Source organism: Haliotis rufescens, unplaced genomic scaffold, assembly GCF_023055435.1.
Source record: "Haliotis rufescens isolate VD_foot unplaced genomic scaffold, xgHalRufe1.0.p SCAF_11, whole genome shotgun sequence".
NCBI lineage: Eukaryota > Metazoa > Mollusca > Gastropoda > Lepetellida > Haliotidae > Haliotis > Haliotis rufescens.
In genome coordinates this window covers 20,655,390-20,669,850 of record NW_025963791.1, presented here as the reverse complement: position 1 = coordinate 20,669,850, position 14,461 = coordinate 20,655,390, and positions in this window count along the sequence as shown.

Sequence of the window (14,461 nt, the reverse complement as noted above, 5' to 3'; positions counted from 1 at the left end):
GGTTTATAACTATTGATATAACAGATTTAAGAAAAACGCTGATATAAAATGTGCTAAAGAATGTGCTAGAAATGTGCACCGATACTGCATGACACCGACCCACCAACTTATTTTTATTCTTGTCGGTGTTAAACACAAGTCGAGGTTCTTGAACACTGAAAAGTATCGTCGGAGGTCATGTGCACGAAATAGTCAAGCACAGGCCTGTTGCACGTTACATTATGTAATATCCGTACAACTCTGGACTCACAAGCACAATGCAACGCACAGTTTGCACTCGTTTCACATGTCACTGTACAAATAGGAAAATCTGCTATCTGAACCTCCAGTAGGGCCAATATATCACTCCTGTATAAACCACCAACGTATTTCTTGTGTAGAGAACCTTTAAAGCAAAACTGTAAGGGGTCTGTGTTAGATAGCAGAACGATATTAACAATAAAGCAATAAACAGACTTTGCTTCCTTTAAACGCGAAAATAACGAGAATGAACTCTAGCATCTCGGATATAGGTTAAAGAGTGAGTGAGTGAGTTTGGTTTTACGCCGCTTTTAGCAATATTCCAGCAATATCACGGCGGGGTACACCAGAAATGGGCTTCACACATTGTACCCATGTCGGGAATCGAACCCGGGTCTTCAGCGTGGCGAGCGAACGCTTTAAACACTAGGCTACCCGACCGCCCTATAGGTTAAAGAAAGCGATACGAATGTCATATTACTTTGTACACGTATCATTAAAAATGTGAATATTTCGCCCACAATTGGAGGCGTATGGTCAGCATGCACGCGTGCGTGCGTGCGTGCGTGCGTGCGTGCGCGTGTGTGTGTGTGTGTCTGATTGTACTAGTCTGGGCCCAATAATGGTTTTATATTGCTAGCCTTCTGACATACCATGTCGCCTTTTTAACATATATCCCCGCTCTTACACAATATATTGACTCCGAGTTGAACGGTCCTCGTTTTATCCCATTAATGCCGGACACCAGTCAGGGTTACAACAAGTAACTCTTTTATCGTCCATTGTATGGCGTTGCCAAGTGTATATATTGATATCACTTTGTTGTATATCAGCAATAGTATTGGCATCATCATGCGCACAGTAGAATCTTGGTGTCCCGTCTGTCGCTACAGAAAGAACCGGAATAAGCGGCATATTGTGGACATCCATTTTGGGTGTCTGTGACCATGACCGACCTGGGTGTTCTGCTTGTTGTTACAGAGTGACCCGGAAGTAGTGGTATAGTGAGGATATCGGTAGTAGATGTCTGTGACCATGACCGACCTGGGTGTTCTGCTTGTTGTTACAGAGAGACCCGGAAGTAGTGGTATAGTGAGGATATCGGTAGTGGGTGTCTGTGACCATGACCGACCTGGGTGTTCTGCTTGTTGTTACAGAGAGACCCGGAAGTAGTGGTATAGTGAGGATATCGGTAGTGGGTGTCTGTGACCATGACCGACCTGGGTGTTCTGCTTGTTGTTACAGAGAGACCCGGAAGTAGTTGTATAGTGAGGATATCGGTAGTGAGTGTCTGTTACTATCACCGGCCTGGGTGTTCTGCTTGTTGTTACAGAGAGACCCGGAAGTAGTGGTATAGTGAGGATATCGGTAGTGGATGTCTGTGACCATCACCGACCTGGGTGTTCTGCTTGTTGTTACAGAGAGACCCGGAAGTAGTTGTATAGTGAGGATATCGGTAGTGGGTGTCTGTGACCATGACCGACCTGGGTGTTCTGCTTGTTGTTACAGAGAGACCCGGAAGTAGTGGTATAGTGAGGATATCGGTAGTAGGTGTCTGTGACCATGACCGACCTGGGTGTTCTGCTTGTTGTTACAGAGAGACCCGGAAGTAGTGGTATAGTGAGGATATCGGTAGTGGGTGTCTGTGACCATCACCGACCTGGGTGTTCTGCTTGTTGTTACAGAGAGACCCGGAAGTAGTTGTATAGTGAGGATATCGGTAGTGAGTGTCTGTTACTATCACCGGCCTGGGTGTTCTGCTTGTTGTTACAGAGAGACCCGGAAGTAGTTGTATAGTGAGGATATCGGTAGTGAGTGTCTGTTACTATCACCGACCTGGGTGTTCTGCTTGTTGTTACAGAGAGACCCGGAAGTAGTGGTATAGTGAGGATATCGGTATTGGGTGTCTGTGACCATCACCGACCTGGGTGTTCTGCTTGTTGTTACAGGGAGACCCGGAAGTAGTGGTATAGTGAGGATATCGGTAGTGGATGTCTGTGACCATCACTGGCCTGGGATTTCTGCTTGTTGTTACAGAGAGACCCGCAACAATCCAGTGTAGAGTTGCGTCCCTTAGTCATGCCAGTTTCCGATGGTGCGTTTGAATCCTAGATTCAATCTGACTATGATCATTGCTTTGTCAACATCCGTGCGCATGATCTCACCAAGTCACAGCAGGCCGTCATTACAATTATTAACTGTTACACCGTCTAGGCATAAATCCATATTACAATTTCAATTCAATGATTGTTAAATTTCACTGAAATGATACATGACACAAAAGACTAACGGTTCTGATGAGGAGAGAATTATTCATGAGATTCTGATTCATTTTATTTCGCCATAAACCACCAATGGTGGTACGAGAGCAGAACAAAGTGCAAATTATAATATATGTTCATCAAGATGACTGTGCATATTTGTGTTTAGATTCCAAGGCATTAAATACAGTCGATATAAATTCTGACAGGTATTTCAATTCTTTTGACGTTGTTATCAAACGTTTAAAAGACTGTACATTAGACCATGCCAGATATTTTTCAAGTACAAGTGACAATCTATTATCAAAAAGGCTTCACAGCGGAATTTATAATGGACCTCGTCAGCAACTGTTGGAGAATAACAAAGTGTATATAAATGTTGATTTTAGGGATATTATTCCATCGACCAGTCTCAACCGATGGGTTGTAATTTGTTGTTCGAAATGTTACCTTGTCAGGGGGCCATGATGTTCGCGGCACGAGTCGCAATCGTATCAAGTAATCCAAACAACAATAGGTTGTTTATGATAATTGTTTTTACTTATCTGCATAAAGTTAATTTCCCAGTAAATGTTTTAATAAGTAATGAAGGTTATCGAGTTTAAACGGACCCAACACGTCCGTTAACGACCAGGAACATCCTTCAGCTAGAATGTGTATATTTCATGTTTACATTGACGAAAGGTGTGATGTGTCAATCAATCTCTATGCTGTCAAAACACCTGTCGACTGGTACTGTCCTTTCTGCAGTTGAAGTAGGTTAGCCGCGAACGGGTGTTATCTTCAGTCACGTGGAACGCCTACATACATGTGTTGCACAACATTGCCTCTGGTAAGCTGTATTACACGCAGTTGAGTGGCATCAGACAACTTTAGCTACCACCGTCTGGTTAACGACTTACTGTACAAGCTACCGTCAAAACCGAAGCTAAGCTTACCGATATTATTGTGTTTGAGTGCCCACCAGAAGAGTTAGAAAGTATGATTTTACTTCTCTATAGCAACATACATGGAGTGATGAATAACTTCTGACCCCACATAGAAAAATTATATGAAGACATAACAGTTATTTTTTATATTTTTTTTCATTTAATCTCCTTCAACGTTGATACACTTTTACCAACGATGTGACCTGTGAAGATCCGTGGTAGAATAGGTCTTCAGTAACCCATGCTTGCCGTAAAAGGCGACTATGCTTGTCGTAAGAGGCGACTATTGGGATCGGGTTGTCAGGCTTGCTGACTTGGTTGATGCATGTCATCGTATCCCAATTGCATGGATCGATACTCATGTTGTCAAAGACTGATTTGTCTGGTCCAGACTCGATTATTTACAGACCGCTGTCATATAACTGGAGTATTGCTGAGTGCGGCGTCAAACAACAAACACACAAACAAAAACGATGTTGGGGGTGTTTTATCCTGGTTTTATCCATTTATTCTCTTGGCTGTCTGAAAGTTATTCAGAGCCGCTATGACGTCATTATTCGAGTCAAAATTGGTTCCGGTGAGAGCCTTTTTCATGTCATGGAACAGATAGAAGTCTGACGGAGCCAGATCAGGAGAATAAGGAAACCGCCCAATATGGATGTTCGTTTTCAAAGCCATAGCAATGACTGGTTAGTGCACTGGGCCATTGTACTGATGGAAGAGCACACATTTCCTCAACTTCCAACGTTTCATCCGATAATTGCCCCAAACGTGCACCATAATATGCTCCGTTTATTGTCTGGCCTTTTGGAAGATGGTCCACGATGATGACACTCCCGGCATCCCAGGACACGGAAGCCATAATCTTCTCAGCTGGTGGGACAGTCTTTGCCTTCTTTGGTGGTAGTGATGTCAAATAATTCCATTGTTATAAGTGTTGTTTGGACTAAAGCATGAAGTGGGGAACCCACGTTTCATCCATTGTGACAAATCGTTGCAAGAACCTTTCTGGGTCAGCTTCAAACAGAGCTTGATTGTCACGAGACAATGGTTCCTGGTGCGTTTTTGATCAGATGTCAGAAGCTTTGGAACCCAACTAGTCGTACTCTCTACTTGGAAATGCCTACAGATCTAGCACTATGATGGTCAGTCAGTGGCCGGTCGGTCATCACATTATCGTGGATTCTCTTGATCATTTCTGGTGTTAGGCTCTCAATGCCACGCTCCATTTTCCAAAGGTCGCAGATCCCTGCTGATTTAACTGACTTGTCACAGCCAAACAATTTGCTCAGGTGACTCACGTGTTTGTGAATATAACTCCACACGAATACGCAATTCCTTTTAAACGAGGCTCAGAACTTATCAATCAACCCAAGATTGGGAACACCAGGAATGTGCTTCGTATATTCTACCAATGTGAGACAACGAACCCGGGTCCTTGGCGTGACGAGCCTTAAGAAGGCTAAATGTCAATTCAAGTCACATGTATATTTGTGACAAAGTTAATTTGTCATGGTAAAGCAAAAGACGTATCGCATTTGTTTCCATCTCAGTTAGCCCTGTGGAGATTCCGGATGTCCCCAGCAACATGTGCAGATCGTAAGAGGCGACTAAGTGGATTGGCTGGTCAGGTAAAGTGACTTGGCTGATTGACTGTCATAGTGCCCCGACGGCAATGGGCGTGGCTCGCAACATCAATCACCAGATTGTCAGGTCAAGACTTGATTATTTACAGGCCGCCGTCATACATTTGCACAATCGTTGAACACGGCGTTAAACAATAAACAAGCAAAAACAGTCAGGCATTTGAATTACTCTACAAATCATGGTTCAATCTATTGATCTCAACCAGTGTCAACGTTAAAACAAATAAACAGCGCTTGTAGGTAGGAACTGCCTACTGTATAAGTAGCAATGTGTGGGTGAATATTATTTTACGCCGCACTCAGCATTTTTCCAGCCCCGTCACAGCCGGTTGTATCTCGAGTTTGGGGTAAACCTGTGGTTGATAGTATGGGTGATGATGTCGGGATACGGTAACACATATAATATTTTGGTGGACTGTATCCGGATCATGCCCTTGGTAGTCGCCATGTCCATATATACCATGTAAACGTCAGGTTGATCCTTGATTAGAATATCCGTGGTTGCTAGCTAGGTGCTGGTTAGAAATTGTATAGGAACACCAATTTCAAGATCATTCAGTGAGTAGTACTTTTAAAACTACGTATTTACAGGGTTTGTTTTGCTATGCTTTGATACAACACTAGCTTAATCCTGAAGTACGAACATGCATACCGACAACACTTGTTTGTGGCCCTAAAGTACGAACATGCATACCGACAACACTAACTTGTAACCCTGAAGTACGAACATGCATACCGACAACACTAACTTGTAATCCTGAAGTACGAACATGCATACCGACAACACTTGTTTGTAATTCTGAAGTACGAACATGCATACCGACAACACTAGCTTGTAATCCTGAAATACGAACATGCATACCGACACCGCTAGCTTGTAACTCTGGAGTACGAACATGCATACCGACAACACTAGCTTGTAATCCTGAAGTACGAACATGCATACCGACAACACTAACTTGTAACCCTGAAGTACGAACATGCATACCGACAACACTAGCTTGTAATCCTGAAATACGAACATGCATACCGACACCGCTAGCTTTTAAACCGCGAGTACGAACATGCATACCGACAACACTAGCTTGTAACCCTGAAGTACGAACATGCATACCGACAACACTAGCTTGTAATCCTGAAGTACGAACATGCATACCGACAGCACTAACTTGTAACCCTGAAGTACGAACATGCATACCGACATATTAGCTTGTAATTCTGAAGTACGAACATGCATACCGACACCGCTAGCTTGTAACCCGCGAGTACGAACATGCATACCGACAACACTAGCTTGTAATCCTGAAGTACGAACATGCATACCGACACCGCTTGCTTGTAACCCTGGAGTACGAACATGCATACCGACAACACTAGCTTGTAATCCTGAAATACGAACATGCATACCGACACAACTAGCTGGTAACCCGCGAGTACGAACATGCATACCGACAACACTAACTTGTAATCCTGAAGTACGAACATGCATACCGACAACACTAGCTTGTAATCCTGAAGTACGAACATGCATACCGACAACACTTACTTGTAACCCTGAAGTACGAACATGCATACTGACAACACTAGCTTGTAATTCTGAAGTACGAACATGCATACCGACAACACTTACTTGTAACCCTGAAGTACGAACATGCATACCGACAACACTGGCTTGTAATTCTGAAGTACGAACATGCATACCGACAACACTAGCTTGTAATTCTGAAGTACGAACATGCATACCGACAACACTAACTTGTAACCCTGAAGTACGAACATGCATACCGACATATTAGCTTGTAATTCTGAAGTACGAACATGCATACCGACAACACTAGCTTGTAATTCTGAAGTACGAACATGCATACCGACAACACTAACTTGTAGCCCTGAAGTACGAACAATAAAGGACATCTTTGTGCTAGTTTACGTGAATACTTAGTTGAATATACGGCAGGGACTTTTTAACACAATACACCCAACTCGAGGATCTTATGACAACACAGGAATGTAATGTTGACTGAAGCACAGTGTACATCACAGAGAAGAACGTCCACACAATAACACCATGGTTCTTCCCTAACAATAAATATCATTGTTGTGAATAGATGAAAAACGACAATGCCTCATCCGGTCCCTATTATTTAAACGAAATGTGCTCACATAGACATTAATACATTGCATCTTTGTGTTCTGTAATGCGAAGCAACAAGCATGACTATAGCTGGTATATTTCCCCTGTCAGATTACACCAAAGCGCAGTAAACAAGGCAGTAGTGTACTTCCACAGTATAACAGAAAACGGCAAACATGTAGTCTTGTTTTCTTACAATACAAGAAAGAGAATTTACATTACAGAAATTATTTTAAATTAGTGGCAAGTCATGGGTAGTAGTCCTGCTGTAGATAGCCTCTCCAAAGAGGTGATATTGTGTTTTGCGCCATTCCTGTTTGCGGCATACCCATGACGCGTTATACGGTTTTTTTTCAGCAACCCGTGGCATTGCTTAAGAGTAAATTACGGTTAAACAAAAGTATTTTATGAGCACGTGATAGCTAAACAATCACCTATGTTGTTTACATTATATTAAAATAAACACGTGTGTTAGTTACATGCTCCCACCTAAAACACGCAAACATCCAATAGATTTAAGAAAATCTGGAGTTCAGAGCCTAACGCTCGCAATAAAGTCAAAGCCACGCATACGTTTCGTATTCTATTGGTGGTGTTGATTGGACGAAACAGGAAATTCAGAGTATTGACATCCTCCCACGAAGAATCATGCCAGACATCACCCTCGCTCATCCCTCAAACGGTTAAATTTACCAGTTATAATGGGACGGCGTGGATTATGGGTTAATGTGGTGGCTCTTCATGGCAGAACTTTATTGTGCACTTCTACACACATTTATTTGTCTGATGATCCTCTTATGAAGCATGTCAAGACACATGATGAAAACAAGGCATTCCACTGTTTCCTAAAACGAGCCAAACATATAACCCCAATGTCAGTGTTGATTTTGTCGATGGTTCTGTGTGGCTAAACGGTAGAGGAATGAGAGTTAACTAAGCGAATTGCCATATCAAAGCGGCCCAGATTCAGTTTTTCAAGGAGAGGCAATCAGAACGACCATTGACAACACTGCAGAATCCTTCGCTTTGATGAATTCGGCTGGCCTAAAAATGAAACAGAAGGCATCAAAATGTAAATATGAAATGTAGGTTATGCAATGAATTTAATGACACTGTCCAACACATTGTCAGTGGATGCCCAGCTTTGGCACAAACACAGTATCTTAAACGACATGATGGAGTGGCTCGATCCTATTATTACCGTCTTCGCCATGCTTGTGGTTTTTGGATAAATCAATGAAATCATTTATATCATTGGATTTTCTATCCCTTTTGACACGAATGTGATTGACAAGATTGAGGAAAAACATGGCAAATATGCGGACCTCGCTTTCGAAATGTCTCGCTTGCATCCCAAGTACCAAGTTGTCCGACTCCCCATTGTTCTCGGTGCCTTAGGTTTGGTACCTCCCAATCTGTTGACTGACATAGGGAGAGTACCCGGGTTTGCTGCTAGGAATACAGCCCTTCTGACATTCTGGGTAATGCAGATGAGTGTTCACATTCTCCGAAAAGTTCTGGATGGGTTTGAATAGGCAGCGCTTCCCGGGAGAAATCCTATTTGCTGTTTGGGCTGCGTGTAGAGGGAGCAAGGGTCCTGAGCTGATGATTAGCCTGACTGTGCCAGGGTCACCCAAACCTTCTTTGCTGCATTTTTAATTTTAATCTGTACATGATATTAAAGCCCATGTTTAAACAGAAAAAAATGACTTTGTACATAATCCTCGCATTGTAGGAACAAAATTAATGTGCAATTTGGCCACAGACGTTAAGTATTGAACTGTCGATATACTAACATTGAAAAGTACTGGAGCCCCTGTATGTTGGGAAAACATAATTCATCTACTAAACATTAAAAATAATACTAATCACACACATCTGCCATGTTGCTGAATTGCGGTCAGCGCTGATAATAGGTTTAAAAAGATGTGGTGTTTTGTAAAATGATATGAATGCTGTGACATTGGTTCCAGTTCAACGTATACATCTATATAGCGTTGTTGTATGCTATTTCTCTTCTGAAATACGCAGTACTCTATCGCTGTAAGATTCCACACACAACAGGTGTTACCGCGAAATGACTCATTGCATTAAACTCTATAATGTCGTTTGTAAATCTATCCTATCCATGACAATAGCCCAGAAATTTCTGAGTATCATATGTCCACATATTAAAACTTTACAGCTATAAAGCCTTCACCTCGACCTCATCATCAGACCGAGTCACCCAATTACGCAGGTTGCGGACGTGGACGCTATATTAGACGGCAGATGCTGCATCAATGGCACGGCTGTTGTTAATCTATGTTCACGACTGGGCCAGTAGACTGACATACTTCTTGAAGGGATCATGGTCCCAGGAATGAAAGAGGGATAACTCCGTGTAGAACTCACGCCACCGTTACCACCTTCCCAGAGGCCCCTGCTGTGGATGGTGGTACGGGTGGTGAGTCACGTGATGTGTCATGGGGTTAGGGATGCCGTTGAGAAGACGTGTCGTGGGGGACTGACAGGTAGAGGTTAATGGGTTCGGGTTTGGGTGGGATGGGAAGGGAACGTCGTATAACGTTTACATTTTTACCGTCTCTTGAAGGGGTGGATTACTGTAAGTGGCCATTACCAACTGCGCGTCAGAGGTTTGCCATTAAAGGTCTCACCGCTTTGTGGGGAGGGAGAATGCCATGTATGTCCCCTGGGTACACGGGTAGTCAAGGGAGGGTCGGGTTACAGGGCGGGATGCCGGGTTACATCGTTGGTGAGGGGTGAGAGGGGGATTGATTACACATATAAGGGGAAACCTTACCACTGTGATGTCCCAAAAGAATGTTTATGTTGTAAGAGGTTTTGCTCTTTATTTAAAAGAAAAATTGCTATTATCACGTTAAGCATTACTATTCATTATATTATAGATATAGATTGAATAATAGATTTGGATTTTGCGTTTAGAAAATAGTTAATACATTCACATACCGCTATCGTGTTAAGTATCATGAAATGTGTTTGTCCACGAGACCTTCAATACTGAATAAACTCTCTCACTGTCGTGTTCGATCAGTCGTAGGGTGAAAGTGGGTTACCTAAACTGTCAACGTACAAAGCATCTATTTTATAATCACAGCAGCACTACCCAGGGAGTCACTAACATTGTACAAACTGTATCAAAATGGACGGTGGTTTTGAAAATGCGATTATAGAAAGGGGTCACGGGGTCAAATTGGATTTGAAACAAACTGTCAAAAGGGAAATGTTTAAAGGTAATGTGGGATATTCAATTTTCATTGGAAACGAATGTCTTGAGCTGTCGTAAATGCACAGACTCCAGGTGATGAAGATTGAAACAGGTCGGTTGAACAGGATCTTCGCAGCTGTGATGCCAAGTGTTTCTTCCGTGACGGCCGCACAACGTATGCCACAATCACCACTATATGGCTACACATGAATGTGGACCAGTGAAGATCCGGGTTAGAATAGGTCTTCAGCACCCCATGCTTGCCGTAAAAGGCGACTAAGCTTGTCGTAAAAGGCGACTAAGCTTGTCGTAAGAGGCGGCTATGTTTGTCGTAAGAGGCGATTAAAGGGATCGGATGGTCAGGCTAGCTGACTTGGTTGATGCATGTCATCGTATCCCAATTTCGTGGATCGATGCTCGTGATGTCAATCACTGGAGTGTGGTCCAGACTCGATTATTTACAACAAACAACAAGCAAACAAACCACATGAATGTAACCTCAACCACAGACTGAAGCCCGTAACTGAACACGTCGTATGCAGACGCAGTGTAGATACAGGGAAGCTGGGGAGAAACGTAGCAAGACCACGCACCACAATACAACTACGACTACAGCTGGACTATTGCTGGTTCCATCGTATCCTCTGATCTATCACCCCAGCCACACTCCTTCAGAAACACACTGTATGACGAGTACATTGACTCATGAATCACATGGCGTTAAACTCAACCTATTACATCTCGTGGTGTACTGGTAAGTAAGGGAGTTGGGTTTAACCCCGCTGTTAACTATATTTCAGTACTATATTGGAAGGATACCCGACGTGATGCAGGTCCTTGAAGTGTACCACTTTGGTGAAACACACGAGCACGGGAATGGTGCTGACAAACCTAGTCGTGATGTCTCTAAGGGAGACAGTTGGAGTTTCGACGTAGGGTGTGTTTTAAAGATGAAATCGTGAAGTTTGACTTTTGACATAAACGTGTTGACATCCACATGAACCTGCTTACAAATAAAAACCTTACATTTACAACAATTTATTTACGTATTGGAATTACAATGGTTGTAAATTTAAGATTACTTTGCGCAAGATGGACCTGATAGGCACTGTGTTTCCATCTAAGCTCATCTGGGTCTTAACACTATGTTCTCCGGGTGTAGAAACGCGATTGGTCCACGTTATGAAACGATAAGGTATAGCCCACGGGAGACAGGCAAGGTACATATCTCAAGGAACGCAAACATTTGTTCGTAATGGCATCACGTCTAACCAGAAAGTACACATAGCCACTCCAGCCGGACAAACAATATCAAGACAAGACGTTGTGGCTGTAAATCACGTGACTGACAGGAGGCAATGAGGCATGTTGGGTAACTATACGTGTTTAACATCCAAGCGGCGACAAAGGGGGTGAGCGGACATGACATATGATGTCATTTAATCCCGGACAGATGCGAGTTACGTTGATAACCGTCACATGCCATGTGATCAAGTGGCCGCTTACACTTTATGACCATACAATGACTTATGTCCATTTAGAAGAGGATTGACCGCTCGGACGGCGCCACGGTTGATGTTTACAACCATATTGGGGGATGTTGACACTTTCTTAAAGAATAGGTCGTCCGTCGTCTAGTGGATACAGCTTCTGCCTTTAGAGAGGAAGATCGGTGGTTCGATCGGTGGTTCGATCGGTGGTCGCGTCATACACTGTAAAAAATTGTTTTTAAGTTCCAAAACACAAACCTAAACATCCTCCTTGTCACGTAATTCTGACACGTTTAGGGTTGTGTTTAACAGATAAAATTGTTTAGGGTCTAAATGTGGGAAAGACACGTATAAGTCTCCCGTGATATAACTGTTCAAATATTGTTTACAAACCTGACACTGTCCGTGGAGTATGAACCATTACATCCCGTATTACGTCATAACACGTCCCAGCAAGCTGAAACACTGGTTGTAACGTATTCACGGACCATCAGTATCACAAACTCGTTGTCTCACCGCCAGCCATCCATCATGCTTCAAACCCTACAATAACGTGAATTTCTTGGATTATTCTCCGCAATTTATTTACATTTATATATATGTATGGTATGTCCACATTTAGTTCAGCTCTGTTGTTGTTTCTAATCCTTTAACCGCCTTTGTTTTTTCGCGTGATGGAAACAAGTATAATCACCACAGGTAAAGAATGTGGTCTGGACGGGATTCTCAGCCTGTTGTGCAAGTAGGATGGCATTGCTCCAGCTCATCCCTAAAACTTCATCTATGACATCAAAGCGCGGTCCACCCTGTCTCTCCATTTGATAGAAAAGGTCTTTGTCGATTGCTTTTAAAAATTAGAAAGGACTGCGACGACAATATCCTTGGAAATGTGAACATTTACTGTAAATCAATTTAAGTTTTTTTCCGACTGTTTTGTATTGCTGTATACATTGTGGAGGATTCAGGTTGGCGTTGGCGTTCATGTTGAACATGACGAAGCAATTAACATGGATAGTGTAAACTTATAGCTTATATTCTGGCCGATGCCGGTCCAAGTTCCAATAGTCGGGACGCTGGAGAAGGTGTGTCATTTGTGGTCCACGCACAAGAAACAAGGGATGAGACTAATGACACTCGTTGCGTCTAATTCCGTTTTCTCGAAACATGTTCTTTGAGTCCGCTTGCTAACCTGCATCTAATACAATACTCGGCTTTGGATAAAGATGATATGTCTACGATACACTACATGGAATAGTTATTTTGATGCACTACACGGGATAGTTATCATTTCAGTGTTATTTGCCTAGGAAAGCTTTATTTCTCCGTATCGCTGTCAAAATATGGTAGTACGTATTCCTATGGGTTGGCTTTCTTGAATACCCCAATCTACGGGAGACAGATTTCATCTTAAATTATATCAACATGTTATCCATGAAAGATTTTATATAGTTTGGCTGGTTGAAAACTTCTGATGTATCCGATGGGTGATGGTTGATAAGCGACTGTCGATTGCAGGCGTGGGGTACCGGTATTCATGTGGTCTTTGGCGGGCTTACCCCAATACGAACTACAGGCCATACGAACAACAGGCCATACGAACTACAGGCCATACGAACTACGGGTCACACCAATTACAGACCATACGAACTACAGGCCATACGAACTACGGGTCACAACAACTACAGACCATACGAAATAAAGGCCATACGAACTACGGATCACAACAACTACAGACCATACGAAATAAAGGCCATACGAACTACGGGTCACAACAACTTCAGACCATACGAAATAAAGGCCATACGAACTACAGGTCACAACAACTACAGACCATACGAAATAAAGGCCATACGAACTACGGGTCACAACAACTACAGACCATACGAAATAAAGGCCATACGAACTACGGGTCACAACAACTACAGACCATACGAACTGCAGGCCATAAGAACTACGGGTCACAACAACTACAGACCATACGAACTACAGGCCATAAGAACTACGGGTCTAAACAACTACAGACCATACGAAAAAAAGGCCATACGAACTACAGATCACATCAACTACAGACCATACCAACTACGGGTCACAACAACTACAGACCATACGAACTACGGGTCACAACAACTTCAGACCATACGAAATAAAGGCCATACGAACTACGGGTCACAACAACTACAGACCATACGAAATAAAGGCCATACGAACTACGGATCACAACAACTACAGACCATACAAATATAGGTCATACGAACTACGGGTCATAACAACTACAGACCATACGAACTTCAGACCATACGAATAACAGGCCACAAGAACTACAGCCTCAAAACCTACAGGCCATACGAATTTCAGACAATACAAACTACAGGGCATACGAACTACGGGTCACAAGAACTACAGCCCATACGAACTTCAGACCATACGAACTACAGGCCACAAGAACTACAGGCCACAAGGACTACAGGCCACAGCAACTACAGGCCACAAGAACTACAGGCCATACGAACTACAGGCCACAAGAACTACAGG